The 25,021-nt window shown below is 32.0% G+C and overlaps 1 protein-coding gene and 1 long non-coding RNA gene across 2 annotated transcripts in view; both read right to left on the reverse strand.

Moving 5' to 3' along the window:
• Nucleotides 1–6,521, reverse strand: part of Syn (synapsin) — a 42,273-nt gene extending 35,752 nt beyond the window's left edge. Inside the window, 1 exon segment of the mRNA XM_067267340.1 lies at nucleotides 6,447–6,521. The gene's annotated coding sequence lies outside the window, so the exon portion shown is untranslated.
• Nucleotides 6,522–6,746: 225 nt separating this feature from the next.
• LOC136972736 (uncharacterized) lies at nucleotides 6,747–24,345 on the reverse strand. Its single transcript, XR_010880381.1, has 2 exons — nucleotides 23,948–24,345; nucleotides 6,747–6,812 (listed from the first exon to the last, which is right to left on the reverse strand). It is a non-coding gene; the product is annotated as an uncharacterized lncRNA (long non-coding RNA).
• Between the last annotated feature and the right edge of the window lie 676 nt (nucleotides 24,346–25,021).

The raw sequence follows: 25,021 nt of genomic DNA on the forward strand, positions 1-25,021 counted from the left end.
GGAGAAGCAACAGAAATATATTGAACCCGGATCACTAATGCAAGCCTTATTCTAAGGTCCTTTTCCTACTGCACAAATATCAGATTTTTTTTTGTTTGTTTTTTGGACAAGTCGATAAATCCAGCGCTAATAAGCAGTTCTAACAGACATAAATAGAAAATGAGGGCAATAACACAAATCTTATATCTATATAATTACTTTCAGTTCATTTCAACCACCGTTCAATCTTAATTCTTAGACCTGCATGCGATATTATTTATTATACAATACGCGCTTTGTGGTTGGGGATTATATCAATAATTTAGATGATAACATTGATGTTGCGGTTGCATAAAATAATATCTATTGTATATATTTAATACAAATGGTAAATCTTACCAACATTCCTTCCATAGTACTTTTTTTCGTGGACCCGATAAAATACAGTAAAACCTGTGTAAACCGGAATCGCACCTTACCGAATATTTTTTTTCGGTTTGGAAGGTTTCCGTTTTGAACGGGTTCTTTTTTAACGTAGAAAATCGCTGTGTTCCGAAGAATTTTTTCTGTTTACGATAGTTCCTTTTTGGACAGTTTTTACCGTAAACTGTATAATTTGGGTAAATATTTTAATTTTAACATAACCGGAAGAAAGAAATACTTATAAAACCTAGAATCGGACAATTAATTACTACACAAATATGGGATTCCCACTGCACAGTTAAACTTCCTATTACATATTTTGTGTCCAATTGCACGTTAGAATATGCGCTGCACTGGTGTAACTATCATATAACAAAAATAAGCAAAGTTTTTTAACCCAGTAAAACAGGGAGTAACAGTTTCTATTTTGCTAACAAGCTATAGCCGCGCTTTGACATCCCGGATTTTGCTGAAATTTTAATACGTTTTATTACACCCTTCCACTAAGGAATGGTAACATCGTTCGTGCTAATGAGCAGTAGTTTACGAGAAATCATTGTTTAACTTTACCGTGTGAGTTAAATATCGAGTTCTACAAATGAATTGTAACGAGTAGGAGTGGACGAGCGAATAAGATACTAGAGAGGTTGAGGCGCACCTATTCAACCCAAAACGTCAACGGCGGACGGACGAGCGCCGCCATCTGGCAATTCTATATGGTCGATAATGACGTTTGCTACGTCTAGAATGGCGAGTAGACGATCGGCTTAAACTTCTTCATTTTTTTGTGTTTGTGGTTAAAATTATGACGTATTTTATTAAAATAATGATTATTTAAGCATTTACGAATAATATTGTAAGGATACAGACGATTTTAATCCAGAAATTATTTAATTATTCAATTTTTTAGCAAGCGATGCGATGTGCCTATAGAATTTACATTAAAAAAAACGGTTTCGGAAGATTGAGAATTTACATATATTTGTCTTCATAATAGCTTATCTAAAGGTAGGTTTGTTCTTCCACAGCATCTTCTACCATCAACAGCGTAATACGTTTGTAAATTTTCTAAAATTAATTTTCCGAGCTGCTTTCGAATTTACATAAGCCACTACTTCCCTCGACAAAAGTATGAGGTAGTCCTATCGTCCGATCGTACGGTAGGAGAAAACGCTAATTAAAAATAATTATTTAGTGTTATTAAACATCCTATAAATACTTTTAAACAGTTTAATTTGTTTATTTACCTTCGCTGGTAACCCTCGATGTTAAATGTATCCGCCATTTTTTCAACAAATTTCCCGTGAGTCAATGCGCGACGTTCACTGAGTCACGTGATGTTGTGAACCAGCGCCGCAAGGTCTTTTACTTGGACTTAAAACGTCAAACGTGTACTTCTGCTTGCCGTACAAGTTTAACGTTTGTACTTGCGCCTCAACCTCTCTACTAAGTTAAAAAACTGGACTCTCGTCGCGGGTTCGATCTTCTTTCTTTTTCTATCTTTCTTCATAATTTTTCTAAAGTATGCAACCCAGAATTAAATTAATAAAAAATATATTTGGTCCAAAAATAGTACTTTGTAATTATTAAAATCATTAAAATCGCATATTTTAAAACCATCATCTGCATGAAAATATGGATTCACAGTTATGGATATGTGAATAGTGATTCACAGTTTTAAAATGTGCGAATGATTTTAATAGTTACGAAATAGTATTTTTGGGAAAAATGTATTTTATAAAAATTTACTGAATTGCACACTTCAGAGAAAAATGTAAAAATAAATTGGAAAAATCTGGATGAAACCGCGACGTCTAGTTTTTTTAGTCTAGTGCCTTACTCGCCCACTCTTACTAGTTACAATTATTTTATAGAATTCAATGTATAACGCACACGGTAAAATTTAAACAATGATTTCTCGTAAACTACTGCACAATGACACGAATTATGTTATCGTCCATTAGCAGAAGTGATTTAAAAACGTATTAAAATTTTAACAAAATCCAGAATGGCAAAGCTTGGAAGCCTCCTTGTAAGTCCTTATAAAATATAGATTTTATTTTGTTTGGAAATATATTTATTGAGACAAATGAAGTTTATTTATTACATTTTACAACTATAAGAGAGTCTAAAAATAAAAATTTTTCCTGTAGACCATATATTGCGGAATCGGTTCTGAGAATAAATTGCAATCACATAATCCAGCTGCCATAAATATCTACAAATAATATAGATTCATTATTTTTTGTTATTCTTCAGAATTCGTAGAATATTTTCGGAAACAGTATAAAAAGATAAGATCTTTCAATGTTTACTGGGTAATCAGAAATTACATATAAAAATCTCAACTCAATTCGTCGGTTTGGTAGATTATAATAGTTTACATATTCTATTTGTGGATATTTAAGAAGTTTTGAGAAAAATCAAATTTATTTCAAGTAAAAAAGGCACGATGTTTGATTTAATTTTGGTTTGGTTTATTTGATAACGGCAACGCGACACACGGGCGATCTGTCGAGGGGGAATGCCTCATGGGATGTCTTTTAAGGCCACTATTTAGGCGTTACTGACGTAAATAAAACCCGGAGAACTCCTCTGTTGGCGAGGCGCGAACACGCAATCAACTACCAGTGTTTAGTGGTTTTTATCCACTCGGAACCGGTTGATTTAATTTTAATTTGCGCTTTTTTTTGGGAGGAGGGTAACGTGTAAAATCAATTATGCTTCAAAAACTGCACAGGCACATGATTAATCTCGACCCTAGTCTACTACGATATAGAGAACTCGAGAAATTTGACGATAAACTATTTCGTTGTCTAATTTGTAAGGTGACACACTAATTCACTTTACCGCCACCAGAATCGCTTTTCGATACCCATCTTTAAATTTATGTTAATTTCCATTCATGTTAAATTGATAATAAAACAGTTTTTTAAGCTTAAAAAGAAGAAAGAAAAAAAGAAAATTTTAATGAACGAATATTACATTACTGATTTTCTGATTTCAATTAGTGGATTTTAACTTTAAAAATTATTTATCTAAATGACATACAAATAACACATTTTGGTAACAAATTAATGTGCCGAAATATTTTAACTAAATATCGATTTCATTTTTCTGGTTTCCATTCTTGATGAATGTGAACGAAATATCAAATTTTCTGTACAAAACATCCACAAATCTATGATTATTTTCCCAAATCCACGAAACAAGAAAAAAAAAATTAATTTCTTACAATTCGAAATATAAACTAAGAGATAAACAATACAATTATTGATATTTTTAGTAAAATTTTAAAGTTTTTATGAAGCCAAAAACAAAATAAATTTATAGCTACAAATATTGAAAATTTATAATATTTTCAAGTAATAAAATAAAAATTTAACTTATAAAATATTTGAAAAAAACAAAAATTATGAAGTATCAATAACTGTTGTCAATTAATTGTAAAAGCCTTACTGTCCTTAAATTGTAGTATTATTGTTAATTGTCTACTTGGACTTTACTTATTAATAGGACTTTATACTGGTGTTTAAAGATTGGCACAGTAATGAGAGTTAGTTCAGGAAAGAACAAAATTTCTTTATTATATCACCTGTAGTAATAATTTCTGTTAATAAACAGAAATTATATACTTAAATAACTTAATAAATTAATACTTAATATACTTAATAAATTAAACTTATAGCCAGTAATATTCTTGGTAATTGAATCTATCTCATAAGCAACGATCTTGGAAAGCCTTAAGTCGTATGAATACAAATTTACAAAACTTTTAAAGTTCGCACGAAAAAATTACACATCAGACAAGGAGCAGTTCCGAAGCAATTAAGTATGAACCTATAGAAATCGCAAAAAAATTCGGAATATGTTTCACTTTTTTAAAACAAATGCCGACAAAGAAATAAAAAACATAACGAAAATGTTTCAAATTATTTGTTTTACAGCGAAAATCAGTTTATAAAAATCGGCGTTTTTTATGACGTCTTAGATGTTTAATAACTCAAAATTAGTAATCGTTTTATAGAAATTCTTTTGATGAAACTAGTGAAAAATTATTCTATATTTCTTGAACCAAAAAACCTGTAACTTTGGCTCCTGAGAGACAGTCTAAGACTTGTACCAATACACCGTACTTATATTTCTATTCTAATTTGGCGCCTGAAGTAGTTGCCTTTCGCATCATATATTAGCACGGTCCTGACCTTATATATATATACACAGTCAGCATAAGAATATCTAAAAATATTCACCTGTATTCTCTTTATAATTGCCGATTCGGTTTGGTAATTTGATCTTCCGATTAGAAAAGATTTATCAGAAAAGATGTTTATCAGACAATTATTTTATTTACTAATTGAAAAATACAGTTTTGGTGAGTGAGTTTCTGGAAGTTTTTGCTTTTTTTACTTAACTTTTTTATTCTATCCGTATCAGTAGCTACTGTTGAAAGATCAATTAGAAAATTAGACATGTTAAAGATTATAAAAGAGAAGCCAAATTAAGTTGCATGATCTTTGCATTATTAGATAGTACTCTGTACAGAAAGAAGCAAGTGAAATATATTTAAAAGAAGATGTAATTAATGACTTTGTAAATGCAAACCGCAGAAATTCATATTTTATTTGTTTTGTTAATTACTTTTTCTAAAGTTAGTTCTGTTTGTTTTATGTTTGTAAATTATAAGTAATACATTATAGTAGATAACTTATAAATTTATTTCTACACAAATCAGATATAAAGGTTTCTGTATAATACATTTTTCAATCATGTTAAATTGTAAGTAAAGTACATTGGTTCTGTGTTGTTTTAGAACTTCAGATGACTTTTCTTTAATGCTGCTTTTATTAGTAATAATGCCAATTACAAAGTAGTAATGTTATTTTTAAGTGGTGAATTTCATTTCTTTATAAAGAAACTTATTGTGAAAGTACAGTAAATATGGACTTTAAAAACTATTTCAAAAATAGTAACCTCAGTCTTAAATAGTATTCATAGATAACACTACAAACGTTATTAAGTTGGTCGAATATGAGGGATATTTTTGTCGGAGAATCAAAGCTCGTTTCCGTGCAAGTTATTCTACCGTTGATAGTGTAATATTTTTATTTTTATCCAAATATTTCTAAGATTTAGGATTTTAACTTATTTATCTTATTATGTTATTGAAATTATTGTAATAAATGTAGTAAGAAATCATCGAGGGGAACGAGTGTGGAGATATACAAGAGACGAAGAAATTACTCCGAAGTAACAGCACTACGAAATCATAAACAATTATTACAGTATCATAATAATTTAAAAATGAGCAAATATGATAATATCGGAAAGAATAGAAAACTTTTAAATGATATTGTCCTAAAAAGCAAAAATAGGTCTGATGAACGAATCTATAATACTAGAATTAAAAATTAAATCGCGGATAGAACGAGTGAATATTAATTTCAGCCGAATTCGTAGTTTAAAAATATTTTAAATTTAAATCCAGTAGATAAATAGAAATTATATTATTACAAATGACGTCTGAGTAGTTCACGTATATAGTCGTATACATATAGAAGAGAAATGAAATCGATAATACTGTATTTTCTTATTTTTACCAAGAGAAAAGACGAAATATTTTTTTTAGGCACCAGGCTACCGAGTTGTGGGTTGGCCACTGAATAAGGTTTGATTGTATATTTTCTCGGTCAACCCATCTTTGATCAATGATCGATAAAACAAATGTAGTCTGCGATAATAGCGTTAGGTCTAATAAAGTTTTCTCATATGAGAAACGGGACAATTGATTTTTCGTAATATCCGCGGAGTAGATAATAACTAAGCTACCCCTCGGATATTACCAGCAATCAATTATTAACTTACATTAACATAATAGTTGCCATGGTCACCGTTTAATATCGTCGTCTATTATTCGCAAGAGATTCTTTATAAGTTCTGAAAAAATATACTTATAGATTTTACGCTTTACGGGCGATATCGTCATTCTAGACACAGAATGCATAATAAACTCGCACGATTCAAAATTAAAAGTACACACTTACCAGTCTGTATGTTGATCATCGATAATCAATAAGGTTTTATGCTTTTCCTTATTATAACCCGGCTTGGGACCCGAAAGAGAACTGCCGCGCGATAAGAACGATGTCACAGTTTTGGCGGGCGAACTTGGGGCACTGGTCGTCGAACTCGGTCGCAAATTAAGCGATAGATCCGATTCTCGAGTCGGAATTCCCGAACTCTCGGCATCTTGTCTGTCTTGCTCATCGTTGACTTCTCCGGATAAATCCCCAGAAGAGAACCGCCTCCTTAGGTAATTAGTGGTGGAGGCAAAACTCTGTTTGAAACTTGAGAACGAAATTTTGACTGATGTCGAGAGTCACCGGGCAGAAAGAACTTCCACTGAATGGCTAAAAGAAAAATAAAACAAAAGAGTTTTGTTAATCCAAATGAATCGATCCAATTCGAAATTAATCAAATGATGTTGTAAAGAATAAATACTTTGAATAAAAACTATATCTCCAATTGTTTCTTAGTCTCCATCATCCTCTTAAATATTAATCCATGACGTCGAGAAATTTTAATGAGAGCTATTTAATACTAAATAAGAACATCTTGTTACGTTTTGCTAACATCGTTTACCTTTTGACCTTTTCGTTTTCTTGGAAAAACATTTTTATGAGCGCAGACTATAAAATGATTATGGAATTCAACAAGTAATAAAATGATCTTGGGAATTCCTAAAAGAAATTTTACGCTAAACAGTTTTAAAAACGAGCGAAAAATATAAAATTATTTATAAAATACTGATCTCCTTTTATTATATTTCAATATTATTGGCAAAATTACATCTGACAGAAACAAATTACTTTCTTTTTTATTTTAATGAGATTTTAGATTTTTTTAAAATAAATATTTTAAATTTGTCGCATTATTTTTATGGTGCACAACGTATATCTTAGAATAATTTAAATACATTAAAAAAAAATACAATTAAAAGACTTTGTAGTGTTTACAACACTACAAAGCTTATTCTAAACTTTATGCCGTACACCATAAAGAAACAATACGACAAATTTAAGATATTTATGAAAAAAATCTAAAATCTCATTTAAATAAAAACAAGGATAATTTGTTTCTGCCCGAAGTAATTTAATCGATATTTGTTAATAAGAGTCGAACAGTATAAAGGAACGGAAAGAATTTAATTATATTTATTTTCTAACTTTTTTTATCATAGAAGTTAATTAAAAACTTAACGATGAGTACTTTGTAACCGGCAGTAAATAAGCCCAGTTTTTGTTTATTCGACAATAAAGAGATCGTAATTTCATTCATTTTCAATAGATAAGTTTAAATTTATAAAATATATTTTATGTAACGGATTAACATTGATTTATATCGATTACAGATGTTTCGTTTAAAATGTCAGTGTACACATCCCGTCTGGGCGTAGAAAGTTAGTAAAATTAATTTGGACACAAATTAATAAATACAGTATATTATTGTAATATCAGATTTTCTCTTAGCGAGTCGAATTTACGTAAAGAATTAAGTTTCGGCATTTATTCTTAGGTTTAATTTCTGCGAATTAACCTGCTTTTTCTTCAGTTGGTAATTTAAAACGCTTCTGAAAAACATCAAAAGTTTGAAAAGTATCCCCAATTTGATTTCTCGACGAAAAGTAAAGAAGTCTTTTGTTCTCGCTGGCGGCAGTTCAATTGTTAAAGAAGAGACAAATAAGTCGCTAATTTCTAGCAACGCGTCGCGATCTGTAATTCGACCGTGAAACGAAATCCTCGTATGAAGTTAAAGATAACAAAAGAACATGTAATAAACATGTATTGGAGCAGGTAATGACAAAAATCAGGACCGAATCATTGCAGTTCTTGTCTATTCTATAAAAGACGGAAGTCGTCTTTTTTGTAAGATGAATATTCTACTCGTAACGCTAACATGCGTAATTGAATGTCCTGCTATGTAATTCTGGTATATTGATGACACTGTTTATAAAATAAAATTTAAAAAATCTATCAGTTAAAAAAGTAATATAAGAACATGCAATCATTTTAAAACATATTTTGGTAATTTTAACATTTAAGATGTTTCGTTATACAGTGGAATCGTTATAAAAAACTTTTCAGGATAAAAATCTTTTAGATTTTTTTCCGATTCCACTTCCATAAAAACCCCACGACAAAAATTTTCAGTTGTACGAACATATTTAAATGAACTTTCAGTTTAACGTTGCTTTCCTATCAGTTTTGTGGTAATAGAATTCGTACAATTTTCATTTTACTATAGCAATTTTGTTACAATTTCTTTCCCTCTTCTTCGCCGTCATCTTCCATATGGTACAATTATATACGAGGAAGAGGAGTGAGCTCGGAAATGAATAACGAGTTGCAGGCGTACTAACTTCAACAAGATCCACAAGTTGCATTTAGACATTGGTGTAAGGACGGTCTTTTATGTCTTTTTAAATTTTGAAATTTACTTATTCTTCACTTAAGGCACGAGGGTAATATGGTACCGAAGGACATCCAGGAATAGGGAAACGTCGCCGGGCTGTTTCTGGTATTGGAAACAAAAGCATAGGAAGAACATGATTTAAAGGATGAATTAAATTGATGACTTCGAAACTAAATCACTTTATTTACAGGAAATTAGTAAAAATAAATAAATAATAATAAGCAGCATATATGAGAGTAATAGGCTATCTTTGTTTCATTACAACGAACTTTTAATTTAACAAACATTTTTTGGATTTCCCCTCAAGTTTTTATAACGAGATTCCATTGTAGTTTTACTAACAAACAAATATTGGAGAGGATTGGAGAGGGCCGGACAAAACTGATATACTGGACAAAATGGATCAATTGTATTTTATGTTATGACGATGTTATGTGGCAGTAGGCATTATTGTAACCGAGTGTCACAGGACGTATAGAAATGTATAGAAGAGAATATGCTAGGTGCTGGAGGATTTTTCTTATCAATTAAAGTAAGGTAAGATAAAGTTTCATTTTCGCTATTTTGAAAATATGTTGAAGATATATTTTGCCGTTCCCTTCTTAATCAATAGATTGGGAGGATTCCACTTAGGTTCCAAAATAACAAATATTCTGTTTCTTAAGCATGTTTCCAGTGTCAGGCTTAAAGTTCTTTGCGCATCATCTCATTTCGAAATAAGAAGTCTGGAGATGAGTAAGGCGGATCGGGCAAGATAGATCGTGATCCACTGGAAACCTGAAAACCAACATTCTCGAATATGATGTGCAAACTCTAATATTAAAAAGTGTTCATTTGCATTTCAGATGGTGTATAAATATAAAAAGACATCAAACCAGAGAGAAAACATGAATTTAGCCATAGACAAAGTACTGTATGACGAGGAAAAATGACTTATACGTTCTGCATCGCACCGTTTTGGAATCCCTTTTGGAACATTGTATCATCAGTTAAATTCAAATTCATTCTACACAGGCAAAAAAGTAAAAACAAAATTACAGAGCGTATAGGGCTTTCATAGAGGTGATTTGCTTTGCCTTCAGCGATGATTCACTTTACTCTATTACATGGGTAAAGTGGATCATAGGTCATTAAGTGATTTATTTTGCTCGGTTCTCCTTATGTTTTATCATTGAACTGTGTTTTCCAGAAATGGATTATTTCGTCATCAAACTTTATTTTCTTTACTATAAATGTAATAAGTTACATGCATGTTGGCTCTACAGTTTAATTTTGAAATAACACTTTTACTTTTAAGGTTTATTTAGACCGATAAAAGTAACTTTACCTTTTAAAACTGACGATATTTATTATAGATATAAATACAAATAAATGTACTTGTATTCGTATTACATATATTTATAATGTAATGCATTGATTAGATTAGATACGTTGATGTATATTATCTTGAATTAACTCTTTGCTGCTTTTCTCGTTTTTAGTTCACGCTCATAAGATTTTTAGTATTAGTCTAATCTTTGTGAACTTTATATTTGGAAAATGTCAAACAATTTTTAATTTCTACATGTCGTTATTCAAACATTTTTCTTTCTAATTAAAATTTATTCGATCTGATATGAACTATCGGAGTCGAATCAAGCGCCGTAAGAAAAATCTCGAATAACCAAACTAAAGGTTGCTACTGGGCAAAAATCAGTCTGAAATTTCGAAAACAAATGAATGCTTTGAAAATTTTGTAAAGTTGGATATCGAAAATATATTAACCGAGGAACCGATGATTTGCAATCATCTTAACATTACAATATACAGCACGTTATGTTTTCAATTTAGTCTATAAAATTAGCCGAGAAAACATTTATTTTACTTTTGTCTCGTTTTCCCTTAAAGTTGTTCGCTTTTGTTCTTTTTGTATAAAAATTATTTGCACGAATTTAAGAATCGGCAAGAACACGCCCCAACGTCTTTTAACATAAGGCGTGCATTTCTTCTTGTCATGTTAAAAAGTAATATATTTTATCGCTAGTGCGTGTTTATTGCATATCACGAAAGCAGTTTCGTTAAGAATCTCAGAGAAATCTGAACTTAGAGCTAAAACTGCAATGCACTATCTTTGCTACAGTGGATCCATAATTATTTCATGTTTATTCGAGAGGTTGTCAGGCGGATAAACATTTTCTCTTTGACGTTAATCTTCGTTCGCTTTCACCATCAATGCTAATACACGGTTGCGTGTCAGCCACAAGCCACTATGTTTCGTTCGGTGACGAATATGTCCACTTTCTCGGGAATACTACCATAGAAAAATAACTGGCTAGTATAAGAGATTGATGTAGAGTCTACATCAATCTCTTATACTAATTATAGTCTACATTGTAGACTATAAATCTATGAGGACGATAACATCTTATAACAAAATTAAGAAAAACTAAATTAAACAAATTTATTATATCCAAGTTGTATAAACTTAAAAGAACCAATAATGTATACAGTTCCACTTTTATCTTTTAGACGCTCTTCGAAGTAGAGAGGGTAGTTCACGACCGGAACCATTTTGGACCGGAACTATTAGGAATCATTCCGCATCGAATGTTCAGCACCTTCTTCATTTTGTACTTTTACGAATATGACTATTCACGGAACAATGAACTCCTGTCTGGATTTGAACTTGAACTAAATGAAAATGTTTCGTGAATTTTTAGGAAAAATGAAGTTGTTTTGGAGTATTCTAAATTCATAATGATAGAGTAGACCCTCGTTATACCGATCATTCGGATATATCGCGTTTTAATTAATTATTTGTTAGTCTTCTAAATATAATATAAATGCGCTTTGGCCAATAATGGATGGATACTTTGGTTATTCGCACCATCTGATACATTGCTCATTTAGTTTGTCTCCCTTACTTGCGCCATATAACTGTATTTGAATAATTTATAGTAGAGTTCATAATTATTTGCTTTGTTAGAAGTTTATAATTATGACAAATACATAAATTGTCAACAAACAACATTTTATTACTTAAGTGAAACACGAAATAGCCTTGGAATAAGGCTATTTCGTGTTTCACTTCCGCTATTCCGTTTCCACGTACAAAGGAATCCTGTTTTTTATTCATGAATTCTATTCCGCGAAACATGGCAGTTCCGCTCGAAACAGTTCTAACAATTACAGTTCCAGAAGAGAAGTAGGATTGACCACCTCTACTTCTAGGCGTCTATTATTCGTGCACCATTGACCAGGTTAAAGCCGATAAAAACATATATGTGACACTAGCGACACGTGGTGTGTTTTAGCGCTTATTAATTAAATGCACTCATATCTAATAAGTAGACATACAAACATTAAGTGTATAAAGTTATGCACCTATTTGCATCATACGATAAAATTTACATCTTTACGTGTATACAATAAAGACGAGAATAAAACAAAAGGAAGTTAATATTGAACACGAATTTCATAAGTAGTATTAAAACCATTTTCATATTTATACATTTTATACACCAATTTGACAATGAGAGAATGATATTTTAACTTTATAATTTTGGGTCGTACGAGAAAATGTATCCATTGCAATCGCTCTATTTTGTTTGCACATCACGACCATCAAACGTTCAGAGCCAGGAATCCGAGTATCTCCGAAGTCATAAATTTTAAAGATAGAAAAGAACAAATTTATTCTATTAATTACAACTTATAATGATACAGAATAATAAAATAAAGTCCAAATATAATAAAAAGTCAAGAAATATTTTCGCATTTAATAAATAGATAAAAAGTAAACTGATGTGGCCACCAAATAACTGACCGCTGGACAGCGTAATTTAATTGTTTAATTTTGTACATTTATGGTACAAATTTATACGTCGTTATGAACTTATATAAGGCGTTTATTTGCGAAATTTGAACGCGATTGACCAAGTCTAAAGAGCTGCATATATCGGTAAAGTGTCACATTCAATTGACTGATAATACTAAAAGTTGAGCAAATCGAGATAGTGATGAAAAAAGGTTGAATATGAAATTTCGTTTCAATCCGTTTAGTAAAATATGAGATATACGTGCGCATACACAGGCCTCATTACAAAAATATTGAAAACGTATTGTAGGGACTATAATTTGTTCTTATCTATCAGCATTTGGACATCTAAGATTTGATAAGCTTACAATATTTGTACCTTCTTAACCATGAGTAGCATCTGTCGGTAAAAATTTGAATAGGGCCTAGACAGCTGCCACTTCATGTTTAAAACACTAGTTTTCATTAAGATACCGATAAAAAATAGTCCGTTTAATATCTGGATTGGTGAGTCTGGGGGAAGTTTGAGTATTGTTGCCAATTAAATGGAATAATAACTAATTAGTATTCGATGGCCATCAAGCAAACTTAAGAATGTGTCTACGGAGCGACTGCCAATCGCCCCTCTCTAAATCCGCCACTGGCTAGAAACATACATTCTAATTTATATTTTGTGCCATAAAAGCTCAATGGCGGCATCATGTCGACGACTGGTTTCACCAATCTTCTCTTTTCATCTTGTCAGTCGACGGAGGTGATTGGCGAAGCCCGTCATTGATTCTTTGCGGATGTCTTAATTATTTTTAACGCTGGTGTGCACTATCTTTGAGACAGAGTAGGAGTTGCCTTTGAATTCGTCGTCACGCTATTGTTATTAAAACTATTTTGGTTTTATACTGAAGAGATGTTATGAAACAACTTTATAATCAGAACAAGGCTCGAATAAGTAAATTTGAAAGCTAGAAATTCTAACATTGTCAACATATGTTTGTAGAAAAATACAGATATCCCTCGTATAACACGATACTTCTGCAATACGGTTTTGTTCTAACACGGTTTTGGAAATCCTCCGTACAGAATTTCACAATTTTTAAGTGTAAATTTCGTTATTCGATATTCTTTTTTTATTCAAGTAAGCACGCGTATTGTCTCAAATTTGCCCACGGTTTTTAGAATATTGAAATTTTCAAATTATTTTGTGTTTTAGTCAGATTTACTTTAATGAAAACTGATAGGACAAGGAAGAAGAAGAAGAAAAAAAAAAAACACTAATTTTCCTATCAACCAAGTGTCGTTGTCGATGCTTTCAGACTTCAGTCCTTAAGATTGTCACTGTGGTTTCGTTTCATAGATTAATCTTCGTATTTAGTAAAGTTTATTTAAGCATTTTTAGGTAGGTATTATTAAACTATTTTAAACTGTGGGTAAGCAATCATTTGTAAAACGGCGGTATCTCGGTACTCGAACAATTCGATATTCGAACGCAAATTCTGGAAAAAAGCCGTTCAGTACTCGACTGAACAAACGCGACCCGCTAGAACAAATTTTCGATTAATGACATTTTTATTTCGTCATCCATAAAAATCTTTATGATAAAATTAAAAACTATGAAAATGTTGCTGATACTTCTGATCAAGTGAGATGACGACGATACTTTGTAAAAAGAAAACACCCTGGTTTAATTAAAATTAATGTTAACGCGTAATAATGTACTTTTAATTGTGCTTGTTATTTAATTATTGATTGCAAATAAGTTATCAATTGCTTTAATAAACATATTTCTCTTAGTAACGAAAAAGAATAGTATACTTTTGCTAATTTCTGGAACGTAACCTTATGTTTTGCATTAGTCCATTGTTTCGTACATCACGGATTCGCATAACACTGCACTTTTTCAGAACGTATCTACTATCTTAGACGAGGGATACCTGTACTTATTAAAAATTTAACAAATGTAAAAATTTTTCAGAAATACTCGGTTAAGTTCTTTTAAAATTCCTAGTGTACTGCAATGCAATATAATGGGAATCTTTACAGTCGCGTAGATACGTGCCAACAGGATGTAGTGAACTAATGCATTTTCTGGATATTCTAAAAAAAAGAAAGAAAGAAAGAAAAACAACATAAATTACATTCAATTATTTTTGTAGTACAATATTATAAAAAGAAAAAAAAGAATACGCAATGAAATTATTTCAACAGATTTGTGGCTCTTCGTAATTTCATATTTATCTGCTTTATTTCATATTTTTGTGTCATAATCTTCATATATTTTGATATTAGTGGTATATTTATTAGATATCTTCCTAATTACTTCTGTGTTTACAGTTTTTCGATCTCTGAGATGAAAATTATTACTATTCCGAACGATAATAATGGTGAATAACTAAACTTATTTCTTAATTTTTTAATTACAGTTTACATTCCATAAATTTTTATCGCAAGTTTCCGTCTCGTACATAGCCAGTCTACGCAATTAATTTTAAACGATTCTTTGTTTTATAAACATAGCGGTTGTCCATAAATTACGTAACGCAGATGTGGGAATAAGAATATGACCTACTGCTATTACGGTGGCAAGAAATAAGCAAGTTTACATTACTCTGATATATAGTTTTACTATAATTTGTAGCCTAAATAACCTTCGTGAAGTAATCTAAAATATTCTAAGTGATGTATATGCAAAATTTTTTCACAATTTTAGTCTTTTGGGAAAATCATTAATTGTCTATATTATGAACGATAGGAAGTATTTCCTTTTTCTAAAGACTCTAGTTTATACTCGACGTTTAATTTTTTCACAATGCGTTGAATATTATTTTGATACGCAGACAAAGATCCATTTTCAACGTCTCTTTCCAAACTTGAAAAGTAATTCTTATTATCTATATACAAACTCCAAAGTTTGGAATTTAATAGCGCCAGGACGTACGAATGCCGTAGAAACGATCCGAATAAAAACAATCAAAGACAAATAAAAAATGAAATAAAATATAAAAATAGCGAGCCATTACGTCTCATTATTCCGAGAGAATGTGTAATAAAAATAAATTCTGATTTACTTCAAAGTAAAGTCGCGATTACTATAAATTAGATTTAACGTTCAAATTTACCTTGAAGGAAAATAAAGTAAACTGCCCGTAAGTTATTAAATTATCTTACAATAACAATTTAGAAAAAATAATAACTATTTTTCGCTCGCTGTGTAAAGGAACTCATCAATTCCATAGGAAAAGTATCAACGTTAGATATGAAAAGTTTGAAGATAGAAAACATTAATTATGTCGGTATTCTCCATCAAGAATTAAAGAGTTAAAGTTAAAAAAATCATATCTTTCTTTGGTTAACTTCTAATACTGACTCTCGATTCTTGGTTATAAATAAAATAATAAAAGCAAAACACAACCTTACGAAATGTTTGCGAATCTGAAAATAGAAAAGAAACGAAGCCATTTCGTTCGATTCGACGAAAAATCCATTCGAGTGACTAACATAAATACAGCAGATGATCTCATGCAATCATTTAGCTTATAAAGAATGATTCACGTTTGTTACACATTTTTTCTTCAATTATAAATATAAATTAATTAGACATTTAGATAATATTTTAAAAGATGTAATCTATATATATATTATCACACATTTCATAGAGAATACGGTCGAAAAGTTAATAAAAGTCTCCAACTACAGAACAGTTTTCCGATCATATTTCTTGGTAGAAAAAGCATTTAAAATTTTTAAAACTAATGAGTAATGGCGGATAAACTTTCTCTAAACTCTTATACGAAGCTTATTTTTCTCGTGTAATTCGAAGTGAATAAACAGTGCCAAGAGTAACGGCTGTATCGAAGTCAATTCGAGTTATTTTAATGATTTGTTAAACGATAAATCGTTAAAGTATTCTTCGTGCAACGATAATTTCTTAATTCTCTGAATAGACTATAAAATAAAATATATAAATACAAATACAAAAATAAAATATTAGTCAATTTTTAAAATTATATACGATATTAAATTCTCTTGTATGTTCATCGAAAGTTCAAAAAAAAGAAAAAAAAATTCAATTAGTAGAAAAGATAAGGCAGATATTTGGAATCAGATTATTGTGTAATTTAGAGACTTCTCAAATAATAAAATGCAATAAAAGTGGATAAAGATAAACTATCTTTTATGAAGTATTTTGAGTGGGATGTTGGGATGTACCCTATATCCCATCAATATAAAAAAATTATTAAAGAAAGCAAAAAATCTCGATTATTCAAGAAAGAAATTCGATTAATTGCCTCCCATAAAAAATTCTATAATCGTTTAGGAGGATATTTCGATATTTCTATTAGGCGAAGAAAGCGATGTGTTGGCTAAAAAACGAGCGTCGATTCCACCCCGATTACCAGATTTTAAAAATAGTGACCGACGACGACCGAATATCGATCGCAAATTCCGCGAATTAAACATAATATATATATAATAGACGGGTAGATTTATATATAAACTGAATTCTTTTACTCGAAGTGGGTCGGTTTCGAATTCGTGGTATGTCTGGACGTTTCTTTAGGCAGAATATAAAAAACATCTTAATTGCTATACGCCAATTTTTAACCGTATTGGGCGTAGTTAAAACATTATAAAACAAAATCGTGACCAAAATTTTACGTCTTCCTAATATACTTACAGAATCGAAAAAAATAATCCGTTGGCTAATAACGAGCATTTTTATACGGCACGTAGCATCTAAAATATTAAACTCGACCGTGTCTTTGGATAGTAAACGTATCGGAAAAATAATCGTCTTTATATTTGCCTTTTTCTAATATATCTGCCTTTTTCTAATATTTCGATAGTCTCTGCAAGTCCGACTTTCACTCGTAATGCCAGAAAATTGTTTCGGTTATTTCCTTATGAAATTTTAAATAGGTTGGTGAATATTATTACGACTGGAGTTAGCGTATTTGTTAAATTTTTAACTTTATCTCCCGTTTAAACATTCACGAGACACAGACGCCGTAAATTATTTATTCATGATTTCATTCAATAAACAATCTTCCACTTTATTTAAATGTTGGCCACGCGTGTCGTCGTCGATAAGCAAAACGAAATCTTGGAATCGTCTTATTTATCGATAGATTTGAAACGAAAACTGCAAGACCAGCACGTTAATTAACGATTCGATAATTTGTTATAATTACGCTCCCTTTTTAAAAAGATTAAAAAAATTTTTTTTTGAAAACGAAATTGTTAGTCGAAACGTAAATGAGGTCGTTACACGAGAGACGTTTGAAAGAAATGCGTAATTTCCTTTTCCAATTTTCTTTTTGATAGGCGGTATATCCGGGCCCTTCTATTTCTACAACCCGATAAAGAGAAAGAAAGAAATCATTTCGAACGATATTTAACTACACGAGTTACGAAAATAGATTTAAATCATTTTGCTTAAGATGTTGGAAGGGATCAATCAGTCAGATAAATCGAGCATCTTATAATCGCTACAACTACGTCAGAAAGTCGAGTAAAGAAGATTAGGTCTATCCCTAAGAATGGGAATGATTCGTCGCAAATTTATTGTAGTTTGGTCGACTTAATTTCTTTCGACGGTTCGATGACCGATGGAAAGGAAATCGATCGTCGACTTCTCTGTGCGGATTCGATCCGGTTTCGCCTCTTACGTTTCCCATTGTCCTATCTTTTACTTACGGTTTGAAAAATCGTCATGAAGAGATAATAAAAATTGTAATTTTTCCATTTTTAAAACGTACTAAGGGAGATGAAGAAAAAAATGCGTCACAGAATTAAGTCTTTTGGGAGACGTAATACATTGCGAAAAATCACATCTCGTAATAGCGCATTCTAAGTTTTGGAAAGAATACAGAGCGTGTCGCTCTGTACATCAAGCATTTGCCATTTATAAGAGATATATTTCGGAAATTATGTAAATAAAATTTTGTCGTGTAAGGAATTCGATGACACTTTTACTTTTTCTCCCCGAACACGTTCTAATCCACCAGTAACCGAGTGGAGAAGCTCTTCTTGGCAGATCACCCATGTGTTGCGTTGCCGTACTCCAACATCTTAAAAATTAAGTTCTTAAAAACTTTTGCTAGAAAAAATGAGAAAATTTCGCCACTTTTAGTATCTAAAAATTCAGAGTTTTATCAAACTATATAGGTAAACTATATTTCAAACTATGATTTCATAGGTTCTCATACTACTGTACAAAGAAGCGATTAAAAGTTTTATGATAATAATACTAAAATAAGAAATTTTATATTTTAGAATGTTTAAAAATGTATTCTAACTAACACTTTAATTGGAATTTACATATCATATTTTCTTACAAAACGTACAGTACTTTAAAGTAAATTCTAAGGATTTAGGTTAAAAGCATTAATCTACAATTAGTTAGTGTAAGAAAATATAAAATACTAAAGAAAATAATGCCGTATTATTTATTAAAATAACACAGGCTTATTAGATTTTAGTTGTTTAGTCTATTTTAAAATTTTCAGTCATCCCGTTACGTCAATGGTGTTACCACCATTACTTGAAGGTGTTAAATTATATATGATAGTAGACGTAAGAAATTGGCGTGACGCCCATTGTACGCCCGATACAATTTATACTTTCAAAAATCATTTACAGTACGTTTGAAAAAGGCAATTTAGTAGGGCGTTTTGTCGATGTTTTCGCCTTTCGCTTCATTTGGCCACCAACTGTTTGACTGGGATGAGACGTCCATTTACAGCAGGAAAAGCCATTAGCAGAACGGTAGAAATAGTAGAAAAAGGTTGTTCGAACTGAATGAAATTAACGAAAAGACAATGTTTCTACAATTTCAAGTTAGACAATTCTGCTACAGAAAATGCTTGGTTTTCATACTTTACAGAAATCCGTTCCGGATTTCTATTAAACAGACATATAAAACTTATAGGCATCATAGAACTTGGAAAAATAAGGTCACTCATTAGCTTATGCGAACCAAAAGAAGTATAAAATTAATTAAAATAATAAAATTTTAAACAGAAAAACTAAAATTAGATATTTTATCGACTGAAGAACGAGTAAAACGTCTATGTAGACTACAAAACTTATTACAACAGTTTTACTGGACTTCTAAAGTAGAAGATGAAGACATCACTTTACGCAAGTGACATTTTCATCCTCCTTGGTCACCTTTCTCGGTCTAACTTAAAAGCTTTTTAATCTCTTTGGCTAATATCCGTTTGATGTCATCCACGCATAGCCTATATGGCTCTACACCGTTATTGGATTTAAAGCTGAGTTTTGAAACGTTACGTCGTCTAGCCAATAGCCACGTCGGAACCTTAATCCCGGAAGACGCTTTGATCACCAAGAATAATTAACGGTTAATACTGGAAGTCAATTTGGACCGGTATAACGAAGAGAAAATAAATTTACGGCACGACCGACGCTTTAGTTTAGTGCTTTCGACTCCACCGTCGACTACTTACGATTTGGCCTTTGGCTATTCGTAAATTACGACAGGTCGATGTAGCACCATCATCGTTATGGAGTCGGACTGGAGCCCGATTAATCATCGAGATCAGCAGTCACTACCTATTCGTTACTAGGCCTACTACAAATGCTTTAGACTGCCTTAAAGCGTCATAGACCGTTCCGATTTTAATTTTATTCTAGGGCAAAACTCATATTTTCTGAAAATAAAAAAGTCAAAATTAACATATTTATCGAGAAAACTTTTTAGATTATTTATTTTTATTTTATTTTGTCAAAATTTAAGAATTATAACTCGGTTTCTGGTTTTGGCCGTTCTTTAATCAAACTGCAGGTAAAAATGACGTTTTACTTGGCGGAATCGACTAGACGTTACTTGATGGTGCTAATCGAGAAAATAATATATTTACAAAAACTACTTTCAGCTCTGTTTTTACAATAGATAAAACACTGGCCCTCCTTTATTAATTAACGCGCCTGACTAATAGGTTGGCCGTGTGGAGTTTCCGGTTCTACTTCACGTGTCTAACGACTAAATAGGGAGCAGTTTCCCATTGAAAGTCCTCCCAGGAGGCACTTCCTCTTGGCAGATCGCTCATATTGCATTGCCTTATCCCACCAATCCCGTCCATTATTAATTAACAAATTGATTAGAATCCGAAGAACCTTATAAAAATCTTTTTTAAATTAATATACTTAGCCTAATTCTGTCTTTAGAAATTAGAAAATTTTAAGACGGCGCTGTAAAAATACTCGAAATGAGAATGAAAGAAAGTAAATAATTTGTAAATCTTCTCGGAGAGGAACGAATTTTTTTGTGATGTAAACAGTTTATAAACAGTTCATTTTTCTTTTTTCCCGTCTCTATCATTTTAAAAATCTTTATTCACGATTTTTCCGCAACAAAAAAAGAACGTTTATTTTACTCTCAATCTTGACGTCACGGAAAAATATCGTAAGAAGAAACGACATTTAAAATAGACAAAGTACAGTTTGACGTTATTGTAATCGTCTTAAAACTTTAACGAATTACGAATGACAGTGGAATACGCGGCCCGTTCCAATGACGTAATTATTAAATAGGAAATATATTTCTAGAAAGTGTAAAAGATGGACACGGACTTTCTAGACAAATGAATAAATCTATCTACAAATATTAACATCGAATAAAACATCAAGAAGACTTCCGTTTCGTCTGCTCTTTTTCGAAAGTTCGATTTGGATGAAGGAATAGGTGAGTTTAATGATTTGAAGACAGAGTTCGCTCAAACAGAGATCACCATTTTTAATTCCGTGTTTAAGACAACAATTCCGGTGACCGACCTTTCTGTCTTCAAATCATTAAACATGAAAAGAACCATCGGACGAAACGAAATTACGGAATAGGTGAGTTCTTTATGTTTCTCTCCGTCGCCGAAATTTACCCTTATTTTTTTAAAAAAAAATTTCTTACGTTTTCCCTCATTTCAATTATTTAATTTTTTAAATAAAACCATATTACCTGTAAAACAGAAAAAGTAATCACGCGGCAAAAGAAGCAATAAAATGCCATACGGTGTTAAAATATAACTTGGGTGGGATGTAGACGAACAAGAAAATTGGCACTGTCTCTTTGTACATATACGTTTTCTAAAAAGTTATTAGTGCCTATCTAAATTAAAAGTTTGGGCGGAATTAACTGATAGAAACTTAAATTTCGCCATTCAGTTTTATAGTTTTTGTTGTTAAAGAGTATTTCACTTCTCATTAACATAGCGAAACGGTTTCCATCCTCGGATGTTTTCTATAACTTACACGGGGGAGTTTACTATTCCTCGGCATAAATTTGTTAACGGCGTAGACCGCATCGTAAGAGAAAAGAGCGACGTCGCAGGAAATCGCCGACGGGGCGCCTTCTTTAAAAGAAGATTTAGGGAAGAAGTCAGACACCGTCTTTCCATTACACAGCCTTAATTTCGGGGGGAGTGCGACGTAAGAGTCGGCGTATGTCGTCCAGCTCCACCCACGGCTGATGTAGTCGATTATTCGTTCCTCGGATAAATAATGGACGGTCTACGGAAAAATATCTGGACAAACTGTCTTATTTTTTACTTTCTCGGGTAAACACATTTACGTTATTAAAGGCAGAGTCAGAATTTATTGCAAGGAAGAAATATCGATTTCTTGGCCCAGCAGTATGAGAGCCGATTTTGTTCAGCAACACGCTTTTCGTCCACCCTCCGACTCCGACTACGGCCATTTCCCGTAGTCTTCTTCTTTCCGCCATGTCCTCGCCTTAAGCACAATTCTCACTCTCCTCCTTCAAAATTACGGAAAAATTTTTAGTCCATACGTACGAAAATGATTTTCTACTAAAAGTTTGGAGGATTTTCATCACATGGAAGATTTTCACAATCGGAGAAAAATCTTCACCCATTCCTACGACAGGTAACGCGTAAGTGCGGTCTTCCCGCCGCATTTCTTAATACAGAATGGAGAAATATAATTAGTTTGACTCTTGAGATTAGAAACGTCCAGATATTGGCCACCCTTACAGACAATTTGGGTTTCGACTGGAATCGATTAGGAAGAGGGTTTTGCTATGATTAAGAACGTATTCTGTAGATCGACCGCACCACCTGTATTCGTATGGTAATACAGTAATTTGTATAGACAACTAGATGTGAGCACCGTTCGAAATAATGTTTCACCACATAACATTAAAATTTTACAACGAAATGTTCTCGTAGAGACTGTAAGTGTATTTATATATATTGGCCCATTTATTTATATATTTACGGCTACGTATACCTGAGAAATATGTTTATAGAAAATACGGCAATAAGTAAAGGTTGATAGCCTACCTATCGACTCAGTTACAAAACAACGCTCTCGTAGGCGCTTTACGCTTATCCGGGAGTGTCGAGTGTCGGTTCTGCGGATACCGACAACATGGCGGAAAATCGATACGGTCCGGTTACACTACTCGACGTTGGGGTAGCGCGACTCTTGGCCTTTGGAGCAAAATTTGAGTAATTTTTGAATTTGGCAGCCGTCCCGAGTCTCGTCTGACCAAATGCTATTTAAGGAAAGAAGACGGACTCGAGACGGATATGTTTTTATATTTTATTTTTATTCGTCGGTTTCCGTAATTAGATTAAAAATTGACCCCGCGTGTAATGAAGAACGGCACTCGGTATTTAACTGGACCGAACGTAAATTATAGATTAGTCGTTTATTTATTCGTAGGCAGTTTTCACTTGTGGATCGCCACCCCGACATCCACACCGTAAATGTCGGAACGGACCTTTCGCCAAATAGTTTTAATACATATCGCCCATTCGCTTTTTAAATAAGCTTTTTCGTCGACCAAAAATTCGTATAGAACAGCAGTTAACGCTATATTCGGATTATACGTTTTATAAATATTTCAATTTAATATTAAATATAACTTTTAAGTATTTTATAAATTTAGAAACTTCCGCAGAAAATATTTTCATAGAGCAACCTGAATAAACATCATATATATATAAAACACATTCTCAAATGAAATATAAAAACGGTAAATCTTTCATCATACCAAAAAAAACTGTAATTTACGCGGAGCGTTTTTCAGCGTAAAAGGAAAACAAAACGAAAAAAATAATTAATCAATAGTTATGCTTTCATTCAATTCGAAGAAAAATCTTTTCACGAATCTTTTTACGGGTTTTTTAGCAATAATAAAAATGTGTGGAAATTCTACCAAAGAAGTTATGGATTTCGGTGAAAAATTTCGAAAAGAAAAGAAAAAAAATGAAAATAAAAAGTCCTCTAATATTTACTTACAAGTTTAAAACAGGAATTTTCCGGGAAAAAGCTGGATCCGACTCTCGTCCGGAAAATTCTTTAGAAATCCTATCTGATAGGAGGAGAGGCGACTTCCCAGCAAGTATCCCGTCGAGCGAAAGGAATTCTGGGTAGCGAAGAAACGACGACAGCGCCGAAAACCGTTGGATCTTTTCGACTTTGCGCATGGGTCGGTGCGCACGTTCGGACAGAGGGAAGTTGTCTCCCGTTTCTCTCTCTCTCGACTGCTGCGCCGAAATAAGGGGATTTCGGCGGACAGTGTACGAAATTCCCTCTGAAGTGTCCGAAGATTTGCATCGATCCTTCGGTTTTAATTGCGGTAGAAATAAAAATGAAGGATGTAAAGGAGATCGATAAAACATTCACCTCCACCAGTCGTAAAAGAACCGAACGCAAGCGCACCCTGGCGTTTCGCAATTTTTAATATCTATTTTATCGGTTATTTTTCAAAATACTCAAAAACGAACCGCATTTTTAATTAAAATAACAAAACTAAAAGTTAATACCGCTTAAAAAGAAATTAAATCTTAACCGATTAGAGTCGAAATTGGTACAGAGAAAGTAAATAACTTTTAAGTGTTTTTTCCCATGCTACACTCATACCGACGGAATAATCCAAATATTTAAAGAAGATAAGTAAATAAATAAATAAAAATATCATATCGATTTCTGCCTATATGACTTTTTCATCGATAAAACATTCTTCTCATTTACCCATCGATAAATTTCTTATTTTACGCGCTGCCATCTCTCGTCGATTTATAGAACTAAAAAAAAAGTTCGATTAAGTGAAGTTTTAATTGTTTTTATTCAAATATATAACGTTTTAAAACAATTTCGTCGGCGAAAGCTTGAATTGTTTTTCGTTCTATTAAAACACGAAGGAAAAACTGAGAATACTTCAAAGAATAGAACGAAAAACGCTACGATGGCTTACGCGTAGAGTTACGCCGAAGAGAAGGAAGAGACCGCAATTTTGTTTAATTAAAATGGCCGATTAAATATCTTATTTAATTTTATTAAGCGTAATGACGGAGAATAAGGTTTACGTAA

This window comes from Centruroides vittatus, unplaced genomic scaffold (assembly GCF_030686945.1).
Source record: "Centruroides vittatus isolate TY-2023 unplaced genomic scaffold, ASM3068694v2 contig_301, whole genome shotgun sequence".
In the NCBI taxonomy this organism is placed as follows: Eukaryota; Metazoa; Arthropoda; class Arachnida; order Scorpiones; family Buthidae; genus Centruroides; species Centruroides vittatus.